Source organism: Oncorhynchus mykiss, unplaced genomic scaffold (assembly GCF_013265735.2).
Source record: "Oncorhynchus mykiss isolate Arlee unplaced genomic scaffold, USDA_OmykA_1.1 un_scaffold_222, whole genome shotgun sequence".
NCBI classification, from domain to species: domain Eukaryota; kingdom Metazoa; phylum Chordata; class Actinopteri; order Salmoniformes; family Salmonidae; genus Oncorhynchus; species Oncorhynchus mykiss.
This window is the reverse complement of record NW_023493691.1, coordinates 408,464-430,335: the sequence shown is the minus strand read 5'-3', so window position 1 is coordinate 430,335 and position 21,872 is coordinate 408,464. Positions and strand designations below refer to the sequence as shown.

Below are 21,872 nucleotides of genomic sequence, written 5' to 3'. Positions count from 1 at the left end.
GATGGGTAACGATGCTTCATGGGTGACTGTTGTTGATGTGTGCAGAGGGTCCCTAGTTCAGGGACAGTCTAAAGTTATACTGTTACATATACATAAGTATCAAAGGTAAAAGTATAAATAATTTCAAAGCCATTATATTAAGCAAAATATTTTCTTGAAATGTAAATGTTTGGATAGTCAGGGGCACACTCCAACACTCAGGGCGCGTTTCTAAATTCGCTCTGGCTATATATTCCGATTTCAGAGCACTCTGGTCTGAGTGCCAAAGGACAGAATAATTGATCAAAGCTTAGCAAGCCGTGAGTACGGCCAGTGTCAGGAAACGTCGGCAAATAAAACGTAATTAAATTGTTGCCTGTAGCACAGTTAAAGTCACCAATGCTCTCTGGATAACATGAACACAGCCTAACCAGCTCTGCTAAGGCGAGTAAAATGGTCAGAGTTCTCTCATTTGTACTGAAAGTAGCTAGCAAGCTAGCCAATGTTAACCAGTTATCTTGGATGCTTGACTGCCGTTGTGAGGTCAGAACGCTTGAATCAACCCTCCTCCTCCGCCAGAGCGTCCAGTGTGTCTCTGAACGCTCCGAGAGAGATACGAACTGACAGTCTGACAACGCTCTGAATTTACGAACGACCAAGCGCACTCTGGCACTCCAGATTGAATTTAAGATCACATCCATAATTTACTAATAAAGTATTTGTGTTTAGTGAGTCCAACAGATCAGATGCAGTAGGGATGCGCGAATTTAAAATTAAATGTTCCCCTGTCCTGCTAATCATTCAAAATGTAACGATAACTTTTGGGTGTCAGGGAAAATGTATGGAGTAGAAGTACATTATTTTCTTTCGGAATGTAGTGGAGTAGAAGTTGTCAAAAAATATCAAAAGTAAAGTACAGATACCCCCCAAAAGTACTGATGTGGCATTTAAATATTTGTACTTATGTACTTTACACCACTGATTGCAGGGAATACTGACTGAAGATGTTCCTCCCTACGAGGCCCATGAGACTGTGTAGGGATGTGATTTGAATAGGACTGTGACTGAACGAGTGGGATGTTGTTATTTATCTATTTATGTATTTTGTTTTGATATCGTTGTTCCCCCTCCCCTTTTCCGTAAAGGAAATGTATTTTCTTCTACAGTTTATTAACCTTACAGTAGGTGGCGGCAGACACGTTATATATATATGTGTAAATGTCAGTATACCAGAGAAGAAGATGACGCTGCTGCGCTATAGTAGTGGGGAACAGGAAGTTCCGGGTCGAAACGACAGAACTGTGTTGTGAAGTCGATAGTGGTTGTGTCCGTTTGTAATGTATCATTGTAGGTATGTAATAGCATGTTTAAACTTTCTAATGCCGAGAGAATATATAACACGATAGGTAACAAATCCGTCAATGTATTATCACGTTTGGTAAAGGATTTAATTGTATGTGTTATTTTGGGGTCAAACCGAGTGAGTGAAGAACGTGTTAAAAAAATGTACGTAAAATGTGTAAAGAAATATTTTACAAGTCACATAACTAGACTTTGGGTTTGTCTGAGTGTATGTACATAATTTCGTCAAAGTCATTTCATAAAGATTCCACTGATTTGAGTTCGTTTTTACATGTTCTTGGTTTTGTGTAAAATGTTTATGAGCTGGTAAATAGCCTCGGCCGAACCATCCTGTTCTCGCGAGTTTACATACACTGTTTCGTTAATGAAAGCTCGCGAGATCGAGATGGTTCGGACGAGGCAAGTCAAATGGCGGGAACGATTTCGGTCGTCTTTCTATGAGTTTATTCGTGGTGAAATGGCGACATGAGGCTGTGTGATAGCTTCCCTCTATTTTGACACTAACTGAAGTTATCCTTCACCATTTGAAGAGAGAGGCCAACTGCATGGAATGGCGTCGATTAATGGGGATGAATCGGAGCACGTGTCAAACTCATTCCATGGAGGACCAAGTGTCTGCGAGTAATGTGTTAGAGTGGAAAGTTGGGATGGTGTTTGAGAAGACCACAGGGCCTCATTTACACCCTCATTAACCAAGGCCATAACAAGAGGTGAAGTTAAACTGGGATGCAGCCTTGTATATGAGAACTTGTTCTGAACGAGCCTACCTGGTTAAATAAAGGTGAAATAAAACATTGGAAGTGGTAGATTGTTTATATCTTGTACTAGTCAGGTTCAGCAAGGGAAGATTCTTCAAATGGAAAATCATAATGGGACGAAGCTCAGAAGCCATGACCCTGGAGCTGATGCTACATTTAAGGGAGTAATAATCTCGGAGGTCCCAATATCTATGTCCATGGATGATATTGTTAAAGAACATGTGAAGGGAGACAGAGTGGTTGAAGCCTAAAGGTTGATCAGTAGGAAAGAGGGTTAAAGAAGTGAAAGCTTATCAGTGCTGTTGAGGTGTTAGAAGGTTTTGTCTGGAAAAGTACAGAATAGGATTCCTTAGCTTCAATGTCAGTGATTTTGACCCAGCCTCACCAATCAACCAATCAAATGTATTTATAAAGCCCTTCTTACATCAGCTGATGTCACAAAGTGCTGTCCAGAAACGCAGCCTAAAACCCCAAACTGCAAGCAATGCAGGTGTAGAAGCACAGTGGCTAGGAAAAACTCCCTAGAAAGGCAGGAACCTAGGAAGAAACCTTGAGAGGAACCAGGCTATGAGGGGTGGCCAGTCCTCTTCTGGCTGTGCTGGGTGGAGATGTTCATAGATGAACAGCAGGGTCAAATAATAATGGTGGTTGTCGAGGGTGCAACAGGTCAGCACCTCAGGAGTAAATGTCAGTTGGCTTTTCATTGCCGATCATTGAGTTTCTCTACCGCTCCTGCTGTCTCTAGAGAGTTGGAAACAGCAGGTCTGGGACAGGTACCACGTCCGGTGAACAGGTCAGGGTTCCATGACAGCAGGCAGGACAGTTGAAACTGGAGCAGCAACAGTGAATCATCAGTGTTTTTAAATGCCAAAGAATGGGACATGTAGCTGTTGAGTGAAAAGATGTGCCAAGTGTGGTGGGGAACTTGATTACGGTGAATGTTGGAGCAATGTGACTGTTAAGTGTTGCAATTGTGTGGAGGACAAAGAGCAGCATTTGGTGGATTCCAGGTGCAGAGAGATGCTCAGAGTAATAGAATCTGTCTTGATGTATCATATGCAGAGGCTGTAAGACAGACTGGTGGAACTACAGTGCAGACTGATGGAGCTTCCATGGCTGGTCCCGTAATAAGAGGACCTACTGTCAGACTGATGGAGCTTCCATGGTTGGTCCTGTAGTAAGAGGACCTACTGTCAGAACTGGTCTTTCTACTAGTCCTGACATGGTTTCGAGGTCTGTTCAGAAATCTTGTGCCCATAAATGTGCTGTGACAAGGGATGCTTTAATTGTGAATAAAATGTACTTCATAGCATTCATTGGTTAGCTTATCAACAACTTGGAACTGCAGCAGAGTTGTTGGGGGTAACAGATGTTACTGTCGGTATGGTTTTTGATAAGCTGGATAACCTGGGCGTGGGTTCTCAGCATGATATAAACCCCAATGTTTGCAAACACAGAAAGGGATCTATTGATAAAGTTTATTGGGGGGTGTGGGAGGGTTTTTGGGGAAGGGGAGGGTGTGGTAGAGGTTAATAGGGATTTATGTGGGATTTAGGAAATCTACGATAGATTAAGTGCCCTTATGTTGTGCAATTTAAAATGTGTACTTTGCGTCTAATGTGAATGAAGTTTTGTCAGGGATTAGCTACCTGATCTACTGAAATTAGATAATTGATCAAGAAAAAATAGAAAATATTTTTACAGAGTAAAGTGCCAGAACTGTCAAGAAAATAACTTTTGTGTCCGTTTGTCTTTATTACTACAGACCGACTCAGATTAAGTCTGAGGCCGGTAACATCAACAGTGAGGACAAACCCAGCCTGTCTCTCTCCTTCCACACTGAGTCCAAACCTACAGTCACTGGGTCCTGATTGTTACAGTGGAGCCCAGTTTGCACTGCAGGATCCAGAGATGGCATCAGTGAAGCTGGAAGACTGCAGTCAAACACTGGAGCTGAATGTCAACATTAAAGATGAAGAAGAGGTGGAGAAGATTAGGACAACTGTTAGTCATGGTAAGAGCTGGTTCTATCTATAAGTTATCTTCATATATTAGACCTCCATAAGTTATGACCAGTCTATTGCTAGGTTGAATTCTGTAATTCTGACATCACACATCCTTGAACAACTCAAGACTTCACAGCGAAGCAAAACATTTAAAAACTTGTCACGCCTGCCTTTGCCCACACATTGTCTCAAGAACGTTGAACATGTTTAATACCCTCAATCACCAAGTTAGGCATACCTCATTTCAAAATAGGCCATGGCATCATCACTGTCAATATTGAATTATAATTTGTTTGCTGCACAGAATATCAGATCTCAACAACGATTGGAGAAGTGTTGAACATAACCAGTAGACTACCACATCCTGATGATTTATATCTGATACATATATATTTAATATGTCAAGTTGTAGAAACATATCAAGGATGATCAATGGAAACAGGATGCACCTGGGCTCAATTCAAAAGTTTGGGGTCACTTAACACCAGTCTCAACGTCAACAGTGAAGAAGCGACTCCGGGATGATGGCCTTCTAGGCAGAGTTGTAAAGGCCAGTTTTATTGCTTCTTTAGTCAGAACCACAGTTTTCAGCAACATAAATTCAAAAGTTTTTTTTTTTTTTTTACCCCTTTTTCGTGGATTCCAATTGTTAAGTAGCTTCTATCTTGTCTCATCCCTACAACACCTGGGCTCGGGAGAGACGAAGGTTGAACGTCATGCGTCCTCCGGTGCACAACCCAAACAAGCCGCACTGCTTCTTAACCCAGAGTCTCTGGTGGTACAGCTGGCGCTGCAGTACAGCGCCCTTAACCACTGCGCCACCCGGGAGGCCCTCAAAAGGGTTATCAAATTATCAATTAGCCTTTTAAAATGATCAACTTGGATTAACTAACACAACTTGCCATTGGATCACAGGAGTGATGGTTGCTGATAATGGGCCTCTGTACGCCTATGTAGATATTCCATAAAATATCTGCCGTTTCCAGCTACAATAGTCATTTACAGCAATAACAATGTCTTCACTGTATTTCTGATCAATTTTATGTTATTTTAATGGACAATCAATGTGCTTTTCTTTCAAAACAAGGACATTTCTAAGTGACCCCAAACGTTTGAACAGTAGTGCATATTTCATATGTTTCATAAATCATCCCTGTTTCTGTTGGTGTTGTAAAACAGGAGAGTGAGACCAAATCATGGACGCTGGACAGAGTGTAATCAAGTATAGCAAAAAGGCAGTTTATTGAGTCAAAATATATCTTGTCCTGCAGTTTAACGTGCACGGACTCTATTCCTTTGGCTCAGAAGGAGTCAGCCCAGAAAGGGGTGCTTAGCCAGAGTTTACAGCAGAATGTATACACAGAATAATGTAGGTGGAGTCTCGTCGTGTTGGTCTTCTGACTGGTCCCGAAGAGTTGGAGGCGGGCCGGCTCTAGCCAGAGCACAGCAATTGGTGCACAGCAATGTCCTTTGCTCTTGGCACCCGACCAGTAGGGGGGGGTAGAGTGTGAGTGTACAGTGCTCATGAAATGTATGTGTGTCAAGGAAGCGTGGATTTAGGGACTGGTAATGTCTGCTTTAGGCTCAGGTGTTTCCTGTCTTTGCAGGAGTGCATGCAAGGGTCAATGTCAGTGAGATAGTTTGGCACTCTAAGCTCGTTAGTGTTGCAGGATGTTCTTTGTAATTTACAGGGGAGTATATTTGCGTGATGGCAGCTGTGTGTCCTTCGGATAATCATGTTATTGCACGTAGGCTCTAAACTTGACTGAGGACACTGGGCCCAGAGTTATCTGAGGACATCCGGTTTAACCAGAGCATTGGCCTGCTAGTAATGCTTGATATTAGATTATTTATATAACATTTCCAAGGATGATCAATGGAAACAGGGAGCATCTGAACTCAATTTTGAGTCTGTCTTGTTCTTCTGTTTTTAATTTTTTTAAATAAATTTGCAAAAATCTCTAAACCTGTTTTAGCTTTGTCATTATGAGGGTGTGTAGATTGCTGAGGATATTTTTTTATTTAACTTTAGAATAAGGCTGTAACATAACAAAATGTGGAAAAAGTCAAGTCATGTGGAAAAAGTCAATTTTTCCCATTTTGGTACGTTACAGCCTTATTCTAAAATTGATTACATGTTTTTCCTCATCAATCCACACACAATACCCCATAATAACATCACAATACCCCATAATGACAAAGCGAAAACAGGTTTTCAGAAATTCTTGCAAATGTAAAAAAAAATTACAATTGCTTATTTATGTTTTTAAGTTTTCAGACCCTTTGCTATGAGATTATCCTTGAGATGTTTTTACAACTTGATTGGAGTCCACCTGTGGTAAATTCAATTGATTGGACATGATTTGGACAGGCACACACCTGTCTATGTAAGGTCCCACAGTTGACAGTGCATGTCAGAGTAAAAACCAAGCCATGAGGTCGATGGATTTGTCTCAGAGACAGGATTATGTTGGCACAGATCTGGGTACCGATACCGAAACGTTTCTGCTGCATTAAATGTCCCGAAGAACACAGAGGCCATCATTCTTCAATGGAAGAAGTTTGGAACCACCAAGACTCTTCCTAGAGCTGGCCACCCGGCCAAACTGAGCAATCGGGGGAGAAGGGCCTTGTTCGGGGAGGTGGCCAAGAACCCGATGGTCACTCTGACAGAGCTCCAGAGTTCCTCTATGGAGATGAGAGACTCTTCCAGAAGGACAACCATCTCTGCAGCACTCCACTAATCAGGCCTTTATGGTAGAGTGCCCAGACAGAAGCCACTCATCAGTAAAAGGCACATGACAGTCCGCTTGGAGTTTGCCAAAAGGCACCTAAAGGACTCTGACCATGAGAAACAAGATTCTCTGTTCTGATGAAACCAAGATTGAACGCTTTGGCCAAGACAACTTGGGAGTGGCTTCGGTACACGTTTCTGAATGTCATTGAGTGGCCCAGCTAGAGCCCGGACTTGAACCCGATCAAACATCTCTGGAGAGACCTGAAAATAGCTTTGCAGAGACGCTCTCCATCCAACCTGGCAGAACTTGAGAGGATCTGCAGAGAAGAATGGGAAAAACTCCCCAAATACAAGTGTGCCAAGCTTGTAGCTTCATACCCAACAAGACTCAAGGCTGTAATCGCGGCCAAAGGTGCTTTAATAACTGCATTTACTTACGTAAATGTAATATTTCAGTTATTTCTAAAAAACTGTTTTTGCTTTGTCATTATGGGGTATTGTGTGTAGATTGATGAGGGGAAAAAAACAATTTAATAAATTTTAGAATAAGACTAATGTAAAATAATGTGGAAAAGGTCAAGGGGTCTGAAGAATTTTTGAATGCATTGTAGATGTTATTTCATGCTACTAAGACTTGTATGGATGACACCAGTGTTGCCAGCATTTGTTTTATTCACTGGGCTATCTGGAGTGTTCCCGAGAGTAGACTAAAGAAGTGGAGTAGACAAACTGCCAGTGTTTTTGAAGTTCTATGAAATGAGTCTGTGTAGTTACTAATCCTTTGTCACGAGAATTTCTATCCCAATGTTCTAACTAAACTATTTTATAACTCCATCTGTATCCTAGAGGTTGTAAGGCTCTAAGTTTTAATAAACAGAGCCCCAGCATACAAATGATCAGTTCTTTATTCAGAGAGCTCTGCCCTCTCAAGTTCAGAGCCCATCTTTTATACACACATCAGTCGAGAACCCCACCCCGCTTTAGGATGGCTGTATTGTTCCACTGTACACTTACATTGTTTATCATATTCTACAACATGTTTCATGATTTTCTGCAAGCCTAACAGTTTCTCCTCTCCGGGTGGGGACAGAATGTCCTGTAAGGAACACAATGTTCTAATTCTATCCTGCCAACGCTGCACATATTACCAACTTATAGTCTTATGTGTCTAATGGATTTCACACACACTGATACAGTTTCAGGGTGACATATTTTAGTAGAATTTGTGTGTTTAAAGTAATGACTATCACCCTTGTGATGTTGAGTGGAGGATGGCATAGCTCATCATTTTCACGACTTTTGCCTCTTATTCGTTTTTGACTCCTACCCAGTTTTAGAATAGTTTTATTCCCATTCCCATACAGCCTACTGAAATGAATACATACACTACCGTTGAAAAGTTTAGGGTCACTTAGAAATGTCCTTGTTTTTTTTGTCCATTAAAATCACATCAAATTGACCATTAATACAGTGGAGACGTTGTTAATGTTGTAAATGACTTGTAGCTGGAAACGGATGATTTTTTAAAAACGGAATATCTACATAGGTGTACAGAGTCCCATTATCAGCAACCATCACTCCTGTGATCCAATGGCATGTTGTGTTAGCTAATCCAAGTTTATCATTTTAAAGGGCTAATTGATCATTACAAAACCCTTTTGCAATTATGTTAGCACAGCTGAAAACTGTGGTGCGGATTAAAGAAGCAATAAAACATTCCTTTTTTAGACTAGTTGAGTATCTCAGTCATTTGTTGGTTCGATTACAGGCTCAAAATGGCCAAAAACAAAGACCTTTCTTCTGAAAGTCATCAGTCTATTCTTGTTCTGAGAAATGAAGGCTATTCCATGTGAGAGATTTCCAAGAAACTGAAGATCTTGTGCAGTTCTGTGTACTACTCCCTTCACAGAACAGTGCAAACTGGCTCTAACCAGAATAGAAAGAGGAGTGGGAGGCCCCGGTGCACAACTGGGCAAGAGGACAAGTATTTTAGAGTGTCTAGTTTGAGAAACAGACGTCTCACAAGTCCTCAACTGGCAGCTTCATTAAATAGTATCCACAAAACACCAGTCTCAATGTCAACAGTGAAGAGGCGACTCCGGGATGCTGGCCTTCTAGACACTATTCTGGTTAGAGACTGTTTGCGCTGTTCTGTGAAGGGAGTAGTACACAGCATTGTACGAGATCTTCAGCCGTTTCCAGCTACAATAGTCATTTAAAACATTAACGATGTCTACACTGTATTTCTGATCACTTTGATTGGACAAAAAACGTGGTATTCTTTAAAAAACATGGACATTTGTAATTTTTGAATTTATTCATTTATTTCACCACTAATCGTAGTGTATTTAAAAATAAAATAATGTTTAACCTTTATTTAACTTTCTTAGCATACTGGTTATTGTCCGGAATTTCCGATGACTGACGTGCCCAAAGTAAACTGCCCAGAAGCTAGGATATGCATATACTGGTTATCATTGGATAGAAAACACTCTGAAGTTTCTAAAACTGTAAAAAGAATGTCTGTGGGTATAACAGAATTGATATGGCAGGCGAAAACCTTGAGGAAAATTCATCCGGAATATTTATTTTTTGAGGTCACCGGTTTTTTCAATGCTTGCCTATGGGATTTACAAATAGATAGGACCCAGATTGCAGTTCCTATGGCTTCCACTAGATGTCAACAGTCTTTAGAAAGGGTTTCATGCTTGTTTTTTGAAAAATTTCTATTTGTAGTTTTTCCAAGATGTCCCCCATTTCGAAAAGTAGTCATTGCGCGCATCAACGAGAGTGCGCTCTTCTTATTTATCTTTGCTATTGAACACACTATTCTCCATCTTAAATATTATTGTTTATTTACATATTAGAATACCTGAAGATTAATTAGAAACGTCGTTTGACTTTTTTGGACGATCTTTACCGGTAACCTTTAGGATTCGTTTGTGTGCATGTTGAACGAGTGACCTACTGAATCAAGCGCGCCATCTAAACTGATATTTTTGGGATATAATGAAGGACATTATCGAACAAAACAACCATTCATTGTGTAGCTGGGGCCCTTGGGATTGCAATCAGAGGAAGATCTTCAAAGGTAAGTGATTTTTTAAATTGCGGTCTGTGATTTTGTGACACCTGTGCTGGTTGAAAAAGTATTTTGACGTGGGGAGCTGTCCTCAGATAATCGCATGGTATGCTTTCTCCGTAAAGCCTTTTTCAAATCTGACAACGCAGTTGGATTAACAAGAAGCTTTTAAATTATGTAAGACACTTGAATTTTCATGAATGTTTAATATTCTGATTTTTGTATTTTGAATTTCGCGCTCTGCAATTTCACCGGATGTTGTCGTCGGTGTCCTGCTAGCGTTTGGATATAGGCATGTCAGTTAAGAACAAATTCTTATTTTCAATGACGGCCTCGGAACATTGGGTTAACTGCCTTGTTCAGGGGCAGAACGACAGATGTTTACCTTGTCAGCTCAGGGATTCGATCTTGCAACCTTTCGGTTGCTCAAACCACTCTGCTCTGTCCCCCGGTATGGCCAGAAGAGGACTGGTCACCACTCTGAGCCTGGTTCCTCTCTCGGTTTCTTCCTGCTTTCTAGGGAGTTTTTTTGTGGCCACTGTGCTTCTACATCTGCATTGCTTGCTCTTTGGGGATTTTAGGCTGGGTTTCTGTTAACCTCTCTGGGACCGTTTGGGACGCAAGCGTCCCACCTTTCAACTGCCAGTGAAACTGCAGGGTGCCAAATTCAAAACAGAAATCCCATAATTAATATTCCTCAAACATACAAGTATTTTACACCATTTTAAAGATACAATTGTCGTTAATCCAACCACAGTGTCCGATTTCAAAAACGCTTTTCGGCAAAAGCAGAACATATCTTTATGTTAGGTCAGAGCCAAGTCACAGAAAGCATTCAGCCATTTTCCAACCAAAGAGTGGAGTCACAAAAAGCAGAAATATCGATACAATTAATCACTTACCTTTGATGATCTTCATCAGATGACACTCCTCGGACATCATGTCACACAATAAATGTATGTTTTGTTCGGTAAAGTTCATATTTATATCCAAAAATCTGAGTTTACATAGAGCGTTACGTTCAGTAGTTCCAAAACATGCAGAGATTTTTGCAGAAAGCCACATCAATTACAGAAATGCTCATAATAAATGTTGATGAAAATACAATAATTATGCACAGAATTATTGATACACTTCTCCTTAATGCAACCGCTGTGTCCGATTTCAAAAACACTTTACCAAAAAAGCATAATCTGAGTACGGCACTCAGACAACAAAATCAAGCCAAAAAAATGTCTGCCATGTTGGAGTCGCGATGTCAGAATAACATGATAAATATTCACTTACCTTTGATGATCTTCATCATAATGCACTCCCAGGAATCCCAGGTCCACAATAAGTGCTTGTTCTGTTCGATAATGTACATTTATTTCAAAATAGCTCCTTTTGTTGGCGCGTTCAGTACACAATCTAAACTCACCAAGCGCGTTCACTAGTTTCAGACGAAAAGTCAAAAAAAGTTATGTTACAGTCCGTAGCAACATGTCAAACGATGTTTAGAATCAATCTTTAGGGCGTTTTTAACATAAATCTTCATTAATGTTCCAACCGGACAATTCCTTTGTCTGTACAAATTAAGTGGAACGTAGCTACCTTTCACGTGAGCGCGCCAGACCAAGGCTGTGGCACTCTGCCAGACCACTCACTCATAGAGCCCTTATGAGCCCCTCCTTTAGAGTAGAATCCTCAAAACAGGTTCTAAATACTGTTGACATCTAGTGGAAGCCTTGGGAAGTTAAAAATAACTAACATCACACGGTATCTTCAATAGGAGCTGAGTTGAATAACTACAAACCTCAGATTTCCCACTTCCTGGTAGGATTTTTCTCAGGATTTTGCCTGCCATATGAGTTCTGTTATACTCACAGACATCATTCAAACAGTTTTAGAAACTTCAGATTGTTTTCTATCCAAATGTTCTATTTATATGCATATTTTAGCTTTTTCGGCTGAGTAGCAGGCAGCTTAATTTGGGCACGTTTTTCATCCAAGCTACCCAATACTGCCCCCTACCCCAAAGAAGTTAACTTCACTGGGGTAGGGGGCAGCATTTGGAATTTTGGATGAAAAGCGTGCCCAAATTAAACTGCCTGCTACTTGGGCCCATAAGCTAGGATATGCATATAATTAGTCGATTTGGATAGAAAACACTGTTAAAATAATGTTAAAATAATGTCTGAGTATAACAGAACTGATATGGCAGGCAAAAACCCGAGGAAAATCCAACCAGGAAGTACTATTATTTTGAAAGGCTGTTTTTCCATTGAAAGCCTATCCACCATACAAAGACCCAGTCTTCCTCAACATGTGACCAGTCTTTAGGCATTGTTTCAGATCTCTATGGCTTCCTCAACATGTGACCAGTCTTTAGGCATTGTTTCAGGCTTTTACTCTGAAAAATGAGGGAGATACACCGCTTTCAATGAGAGGACAGTGGAAATTTCCATCCATATGAGCCAGACACATGATCGAGAGCGCACATTTCTTGTTTACCTTTTTCCATTGACGAAGCTTTTGTCCGGTTGAAATATTATTGATTATTTATGACAAAAGCAACCTGAAGATTGATTTTAAACATCGTTTGACATGTTTCTACCATCTTTTATTGTACTTTATGACTTTTCGAGAGTGCGCTTTGTGCCTTTGGATTTCTGAACTAAACGCACCAACAAAACGGAGGTATTTGGACATAAAGATGAACTTTATCGAAGAAAACAAACATTTGTTGTGTAACATGGAGACCTGGGAGTGCCACCAGATGAAGATCATCAAAGGTAAGTGATTCATTTTAATGCTATTTATTTCTTTTGTGAAGCTCTCCTTGGTTGGAAAATGGCTGTATGGGTTTCTGTTTCCAGTCGCTGAACTAACATAATCGCAGAGTGTGCTTTCGCCGTAAAGCCTTTTTGAAATCTGACACAGCGGTTGCATTAAGGGGAAGTTTATCTGTATTCGTATGTTTAACACTTGTATCATTTATCAATGTTTATGATGAGTATTTCTGATGTGGCTCTATGCACTTTCACCGGATGTTTGTTTGAGACAATGCATTTCTGAACACAACACACCAATTTCAAATGAGGTTTTTGGACATAAATATTAACTTTATCGAACAAAACACACATTTATTGTGTAACATGAAGTCCTGTGAGTGCCATCTGATGAAGATCATCAAAGGTTAGTGATTAATTTAATCGCTACTTCTGACTTTTATGAGACCTCTCCTTGGCTGGAAAATGACTGTATGGTTTTCTGTGACTAGGTGCTGACCCAACATAATCGTTTGGTGTGCTTTCGCCGTAAAGCCTATTTGAAATCGAACACTGTGGCTGGATTTATAAGAAGTTTGTCTTTAAAATGGTGTCAAATAATTTTAATTATGGAATTTGAACCAGACAGGTTAAGCACTTTGTGACAACTACTGATGTAAAAAGGGCTTCATAAAATACATTTGAATAACATGTATATCACACCAAGTGACTGTTTTTTCTGATGTTCACACAGGATACCATGTTGAGACATTCTCCACATCCAGAGAGCAACAGCAGGAAGATCAGAGAGCTAAGAGGTCTCATCACTGCCCACATTGTGAAGAGATTTTCCCATTTCTATCAAAGCTAAAAATACACCTAAAAATACACACAGGAGAGAAGCCTTACTCCTGCTCTGACTGTGGAAAATGTTTTAAAACATCAAATGAGCTAAAAGTTCATCAGACAACACACACAGGAGAGAAGCCTTTCTTCTGCCCTGACTGTGGAACTAGTTTCTCTCAGCTTTACCACTTAAAATCACATGAACGTATACATACAGGGGAGAAGCCATACTCCTGCTCTGACTGTGGGAAATGTTTTAAAACATTATATGAGCTAAACGTTCATCAGAGAACACACACAGGAGAGAAGCCTTATTACTGCTCTGATTGTGGAAAAAGTTTTAAAACATCAAATGAGCTAAAAGTTCACCAGAGAACACACACAGGAGAGAAGCCTTACGTCTGCTCTGACTGTGGGGCGAGTTTCTCTCAGCTGGGCACCTTAAAAACACACCAACGTATACACACAGGAGCGAAGCCTTACGTCTGCTCTGACTGTGGAACTAATTTCTCGCAACTTTCCAACTTAAAATCACACCAAAGTATACACACAGGAGCAAAGCCTTATTCCTGCTCTGAGTGTGGAACTAGGTTCTCTAAATTTTCCATCTTAAAATCACACCAACGTATACATACAGGAGAGAAGCCTTACGTCTGCTCTGATTGTGGAAAACGTTTTAAAACATCAACTGAGCTAAAAGTTCACCAGAGAACACACACAGGAGAGAAGCCTTACGTCTGCTCTGACTGTGGAACTAGTTTCTCGCAACTTTCCAACTTAAAATCACATGAACGTATAAATACAGGAGAGAAGCCTTTCTTCTGCTCTGACTGTGGGGCGAGTTTCTCTCAGATGGGCACCTTAAAATCACACCAACGTATACACACAGGAGCGAAGCCTTATTCCTGCTCTGACTGTGGAAAATGTTTTAAAACATCAAATGAGCTAAAAGTTCATCAGACAACACACACAGGAGAGAAGCCTTTCTTCTGCCCTGACTGTGGAACTAGTTTCTCTCAGCTTTCCCACTTAAAATCACATGAACGTCTACATACAGGGGAGAAGCCATACTCCTGCTCTGACTGTGGAAAATGTTTTAAAACATTATATGAGCTAAAAGTTCATCAAAGAACACACACAGAAGAGGAGCCTTATTACTGCTCTGATTGTGGAAAACGTTTTAAAACATCAAATGAGCTAAAAGTTCACCAGAGAACACACACAGGAGAGAAGCCTTATTCCTGCCTTGACTGTGGAAAATGCTTCAAAACATCAACTGAGCTAAAAGTTCACCAGAGAACACACACAGGAGAGAAGCCTTACGTCTGCTCTGACTGTGGAACTAGTTTCTCGCAACTTTCCAACTTAAAATCACATGAACGTATACATACAGGAGAGAAGCCTTTCTTCTGCTCTGACTGTGGGGCGAGTTTCTCTCAGATGGGCACCTTAAAATCACACCAACGTATACACACAGGAGCGAAGCCTTATTCCTGCTCTGACTGTGGAAAATGTTTTAAAACATCAAATGAGCTAAAAGTTCATCAAAGAACACACACAGGAGAGAAGCCTTATTCCTGCTCTGACTGTGGAACTAGTTTCTCGCAACTTTCCAACTTAAAATCACAGGAACGTATACATACAGGGGAGAAGCCATACTCCTGCTCTGACTGTGGAAAATGCTGCACAACATCAACTAAGCTAAAAGTTCATCGGAGAACACGTACAGGAGAAAAGCCTTACTCCTGTTCTGACTGTGGGGTGAGTTTCTCTTGACTGGATACCTTAAACACACACCAACATATACATAAAGGAGAGAAGCCATACTCCTGCTCTGTTTGTGTAAAATGCTTCAAAACAGCCACCGAGCTAATAGTTCATCAGAGAACACACGCATGAGAGAAGCCTGCTTACGTCTGCTCTGACTTTTTCGTGAGTTTCTCTCACCACAGCAACTTAACACACCAATGTAGTCACACAGGAGAGAAGTCTTACTCCTGCTCTGTGGAAGGGTGGGCGTGTAACTCAAACTTATAGCCAAAGGCTGCTGTGTTTAGAATCTCATCAAGGAGGACTGTAGCATTTTAGCTAATCAGCAAATTTGCAACTACTTACTACTTTTTAGCTATTACTTAGCATGTTAGCTTAGCATGCAACTACTTAGTATGTTAGCTAACCTTTCCCCTAAAACCATTTAACCCCTCACCCCTAACCTAGCTAACATTAGCAACAACAAATTGGAATTCGTAACATAGCATGTAACTACTTAGTATGTTAGCATATCTTACATATTACAAGTTCGTAACATATTGTATGAATAGCAATGCGTAAAATAACGTAAGAATTGTAATTCTTAACATACGATACTTCCTAGAAGTCGTATTATTCTGAACAATTTAAACACAACAATTTCAAAGATGTATAGTTCGTATAAGGAAATCAGTCATTTTAAATAAGAGGCCATAATCTATGGATTTCACATGACTGGGCAGGGGCTCCGCCATGGGTGGGACTTGGGAGGGCATAGGCCCACTTGGGAGCCAGGACCATTCAATCAGCATGACTTTTTCCCCACAAAATATCTTGATTACAGACAGAAATACTACTCAGCCCCCTCCCAGACAATCCTGCAGGTGAAGAGGCCCTGGGCTGCCGTGGTTACATGTGATCTGCAGTTGTGAGGCCGGTTGGATGTACTGCCAAATTCTCTAAAAGGACGTTAGAGGTGGCTTATGGTAGAGATATACATATTGAATTCTCTCCTGCAGTCATCATGCAATTGCACATTCCCTGAACTTGAGATATATGTGACATTGTGTTGTGTGGCTTTTTATTGTCCCCCAGCACAAGGTGCACTTGTGTAATGATAATGCTGTTTTATCAACATCTTGATATGCCACACCTGTCAGGTGGATGAATTATCTTGACAAAGGCTGAAATGCTCACGAACAGGGATAGTAACAAAGTTGGTCACAACATTTGAGAGAAAGTAGCTTTTTCTGTACATGGAACATTACTAGAATGTTTTATTTCAGCTCATGAAACCAACACTTTACATGTTTAGTTTATATTTTAGTTCAGTTTTTATTGGTATTGTAATGTAACCTAACATACTAAATGGAGTGGCACGGATGTTTTTGTAATACATAATATGTTTTGCTCTGAGACCAAGTTGTCCCTCTGTACCTTCCGCCCCTAACATGTATCAGATAGAAATGGTGTGATGATCACTTTTCACCATTAGTTTGGAGGGATTATTTTACAACTTTATTTAATGATACACAGTTTATGAAATTAATCCATGTGTTTATTAATTGTCTTTCAAACTAGATGAGTTATTTTAGTTACTGATCATGAATGTGTTTGGATAACTGCATTGAAGCAAACTTTATTGATCTGCCAATGAAAAATAAAGTTACATATTAATATGTACTGGTCAACCTCTTCTTCTCTTTAGTATTCAGTTCTTCATATTAGATCTGACAGTATGAATGGTTCTTATGGTTGTATTCAGTTCTTCATATTAGATCTGACAGTATGAATGGTTCTTATGGTAGTATTCAGTTCTTCATATTAGATCTGACAGTATGAATGGTTCTTATGGTTGTATTCAGTTCTTCATATTAGATCTGACAGTATGAATGGTTCTTATGGTTGTATTCAGTTCTTCATATTAGATCTGACAGTATGAATGGTTCTTATGGGCTGAGTGCCTGGAGTGTTTTTGTATGACTACAGTCAGGAGTTCTCTCTGACCCTGTGATGTCACCAGCACATTAAGTACATTCATCTTAAGATAGCCAGGTGAGACAACCACATATCACAGTTAACACATTTCTCCTCACTTAGTCAGTGTAAGTAGGACAAGTGTCACATTATTAATATTACTTGGATTTTTTGGGGGGGATACTCTTTAAAGACGTAGGATTTCAGACGTTTTCGGGCAGATGGGCAGGGACTCTGATGTTGTTTTTAAAGCCGCATACAGACATGGTCTCTTTTTTTTGTTTTTCTTGAGTAAGGCAGCTGCAAAATGCAGGTGTTTCAGCCAGCTCAGTGCTTTCTGTGGAGGTGGGGCAAGCCAGCAGAAAATACTGAGCTTTGCGCCGTGATTGGCTCAGTGTCCTGTCATTCATGGGGACAAGGCGTCACTGCCAAGTCTAAGGGTAGAACTTGAAAATTCAAGCCCCTTGGATGCTGCCATAGAGTTACATTAGAAGTGCCCATCCAAGAAGGCTTAAGGTCATTGTCCACAGATAAAATAACATAAAATCATGTTGTATCTACAGTCGCTTTGATTGGACTGATCATGTCAACATCCTACTTTCAACATCTGAGCTAGCAGTCATCATCATGAATCAAGTTGACAATCTACTGGCAAATCCTTTTTTACAATTATTTTTTTATTATATATATTTTTTTTTACCCAATTTCGTGGTGTCCAATTGTTTAGTAGCTACTATCTTGTCTCATCGCTACAACTCCCGTGCGGGCTCGGGAGAGACGAAGGTTGAAAGTCATGCGTCCTCCGATACACAACCCAACCAAGCCGCACTGCTTCTTAACACAGCGCCATCCAACCCGGAAGCCAGCCTCACCAATGTGCCGGAGGAAACACCGTGCACCTGGCAACCTTGGACTCCACAGGAGTCGCTGGTGCGCGATGAGACAAGGAAATCCCTACCGGCCAAGCCCTCCCTAACCTGGACGACTGATAAGAAGTTCAAACAGGTGCCGTTAATACAGGTGGAGGACAGAGGAGCCTCTTAATGAAGAATTTACAGGTCTGAGAGAGCCAGAAATCTTGCTTGTTTGTAGGTGACCAAATACTTATTTTCCACCATAATTTGCAAATAAATTCATTAAAAATCCGACAATGTGATTTTCTGGATTTTTTTTCTCATTTTGTCTGTCATAGTTGAAGTGTACCTATGATAAATTACAGGCCTCTCTCAACTTTTTAAGTGGGAGAACTTGCAATATTGGTGGCTGACTAAATACGTTTTTTGCCCCACTGTATAATGCCCTGTATATGCTTCAAACTACAAATGTATGGATCTATAGTGGTACAGACAATGGCATAATGGAAAATGCATGTCCAATGCTTATCTTTGTATTAGTATTATCCGCATTAAATCACCTAGGTAGAGTAGTAGTTATCTCTATTAATATTATCTCTGTATTAGTATTACCAACATTACAACACCTATTAGAGCAGTGGTTATCTCTGTATTAGTATTATCTCTATTACCAACATTAAAACACCTAGGTAGAGCAGAGAGGACAGAGCAACCCACAGGTGTTTCATCTCCACACTGGGATGATTTTAACAGTGCAACTCCACACAGGCCTCATGCCTCTCAGGTAGGAGGGTACCAGAAGTAAAATAATAAAAAACACAAAACTAATGAAGGAGCACACAGTCACCAACAATATATCCATGTTGTCAATACTTTCAACTGGCTCAGATCGCTGTTACAGTACAGCACCACCAAATTCCATTTATTAAGTCACCATCTGTCTTATGGAACCATAATGTAACATATCATTTTGTTTTGAGAGTCCCGGATTATACTTTCTATGTTACATCGAGTCTATGAGACGAGGCTGCTCCTTAACCTACATTATAAACACGCAGATCAAGAGGTGTGTTTTCCCTTCAGCATCTGCATGTGGCATAATCTCACCCACCTCACATCATGAATCTAAAATAGTTAACCTTTGCTGTGAGTGATGGGAAAAAAATACGACTAAGGCAATTACTTGAATAATTCAATGGATGTTTTGTTTCCAAATTTGATGATTAATTTGTCTTGTTTAAAAAAGAAATTGACTTCGCTATGGGGCCGTCAATGGGAATGGGGCCGTGCTTCAGCTGAACTACAGTACCGAAAATGCCCTCTGAGCACAGTGGAAAGCATGCTTACAGACTGGAAGCCTGGCCCCTTGATCCGAAAGAGGTGTAATTGCAGACCGCAATTAGGGGCGTTCTCTGATATCGGGTGTTTCATGATATCTACTTTAAACCAATTGATGCTCCCCATTGGTCCGTGGCCGTTTCTTTTGCATTGGGACAACTGTTGTTGATATCTGTTACATTGTAGCTAACCCTAACCTTTTTCCTAACCTTAACCTCAGTCTCCTAACCTACCACGGTAATTCACCTAAATTGCCACTTTAATTATCCTAACCTGTAAGGGGCACACTCCAACACTCAGACATAGTCTGCGTTCCTAAATTCGCTCTGGCTATATACTCCGATTTCAGACCACTCTCGTCTGAGTGCTAGAGGGCAGAATAATTGATGAAAAAGGAACGCTCAACACCCCTTGAATACGGCCGGTGTCAGTAAACGTCGGGAAAAAAAAGCATAATTAAATTGTTGCGTGTAGCACAGTTAAAGTCACCAATGCTCTGGATAACATGAACACAGCCTAACCAGCTCTGCTAAGGCGAGTAAAATGGTCAGAGTTCTCTCATTTGTACTGAAAGTAGCTAACCAGTTATCTTGGATGCTTGACTGCCGTTGTGAGGTCAGAACGCTTGAATCAACCCTCCTCCTCCGCCAGAGCGTCCAGTTTGTCTCTGAACGCTCCGAGAGCGATACGAACTGACAGTCTGACAACGCTCTGAATTTACGAACGACCAAGCGCACTCTGGCACTCCAGATTGAATTTAAGATCACACCCATAATTTACTAACAAAGCATTTGTGTTTAGTGAGTGCGACAGATCAGATCTGCAGATGCAGATGCATGCCCAAATTGAACAATTTTCCTGTCCTGCTAATCATTCAAAATCTAACGAGTACTTTTGGGTGTCAGGGAAAATGTATGGAGTTGAAAGTACATTATTTTCTTTAGGAATGTAGTGAAGTAAAAGGGGAAGTTGTCAAAAATATCAAAAGTAAAGTACAGATACTCCCAAAACTCCATACATTTTCCCTGACACCCAAAAGTACTGATGTGGCATTTAAATATTTGTACTTAAGTACTTTACACCACTAATTGCAGGGAATACTGACTGAAGATGTTCCTCCCTACGAGGCCCATGAGACTGTGTAGGGATGTGATTTGAATCGGACTGTGACTGAACGAGTGGGAAGTTTTTATTGATATATTTGTGTATTTGGTTTTGATGTCGTTGTTCCCCCTCCCCTTTTCAACATTGGACGTGTATCTTTTTCTACAGTTTACTAACCTTACAGTAGGTGGTGGCAGACACGTTATAGTTGTGCATATGTCAGTACACCAGAGAACAAGATGACGCTGATGCACATTTCGTAGTTTGGAACAGGAAGTTCCGGGTAGAAACGACAGAACTGTGTTGTTATGTCCGTTTAAAATGTATCATTGTAGGTATGTAATAGCATGTTTAACTTTCTAATGTCGAAAGAATATATAACATGCTAGGTAACAAATCCGTTTCACGCCTGGTAATGGTGTTAATTGTATGTGTTATTTTGGAGTCGAACCGAGTGAGTGAAGAACGTGATTAAAAACGATTTTACAAGTCACATAGATAGACTTTGGGTTTGTCTTAGTGTATGTACATAATTTCGTCAAAGTCATTTCATAAAGATTCCATTTATTTAAGTTCGTTTTTACATGTTCTTGGTTTTGGGTAAAATGTTGTTTATGAGCTGGTAAATAGCCTCGTCCGAACCATCCTGTTCTCGCGAGTTTACATACACTGTTTCGTCAATGTAAGCTCGCGAGATCAGGATGATTCGGACGAGGCAAGTCAAATGGCGGCTTCAACGGTTTCGGTCGTCTTTCTAGGAGTTTGCTCGTGGTGAAATGGCGACATGAGGCTGTGTGATGAAGTGTCAAAATAGAGGGAAGCTAGCTGAAGTTATCCTTCACCATTTGGAGAGAGAGGCCAACTGCATGGAATGGCGTCGATTAATGCAGATGAATCGGAGCACGTATCAAACTCATTCCATGGAGGACCAAGTGTCTGGGTGTTTTCGCTCCACACCTGTACTTGATTAATGAATTAAGGTCACTATTTAGAAAGGAACTCCCCTCATCTGATTGTCTAGGTTTTAATTGAAAGGAAAACCTGATGAGAATTGGCCCTCAATAGAATAAGTTTGACACCCCTGAAACAATGGAAATGGAGAGTTTGAGAAGCAACAGCTGTGCTGGAATGCGATCAATGTGGGGGACAGTTCTGATGATATGGAGCGGGAGGATGAGGGCCTAGTATGTGAATGTTCTGTAGTGGGAAGACATAGGAAGAACAGAGATAATGATACTGGAAGCAGGGGTGCATGTAGTATAGTAACTAGAGGCCCAAGGTAGGGAGCTAGAGTAATAATGTGTTAGAGTGGAAAGTTGGGATGGTGTTT

General features: G+C 40.5%; 2 protein-coding genes across 6 annotated transcripts in view; one reads left to right on the top strand and one right to left on the bottom strand.

Annotated features, from left to right (window-relative positions):
* LOC110528884 (zinc finger protein 585A) overlaps positions 1-21,872 on the bottom strand; it is a 244,943-nt gene that overhangs the window by 141,930 nt on the left and 81,141 nt on the right. The window lies entirely within an intron of this gene.
* The window catches only part of LOC110528866 (gastrula zinc finger protein XlCGF17.1-like), a 212,827-nt gene continuing 211,528 nt past the window's right edge, over positions 20,574-21,872 (top strand). For 2 of the 5 annotated variants that reach the window (XM_036973102.1, XM_036973098.1), the window contains exon 1: positions 20,574-20,877. The gene's annotated coding sequence lies outside the window, so the exon portion shown is untranslated. Of the gene's footprint in view, positions 20,878-21,219; positions 21,523-21,872 lie in introns of those variants that run through there. The other 3 variants (XM_036973110.1, XM_036973103.1, XM_036973099.1) reach the window with 2 other exon arrangements.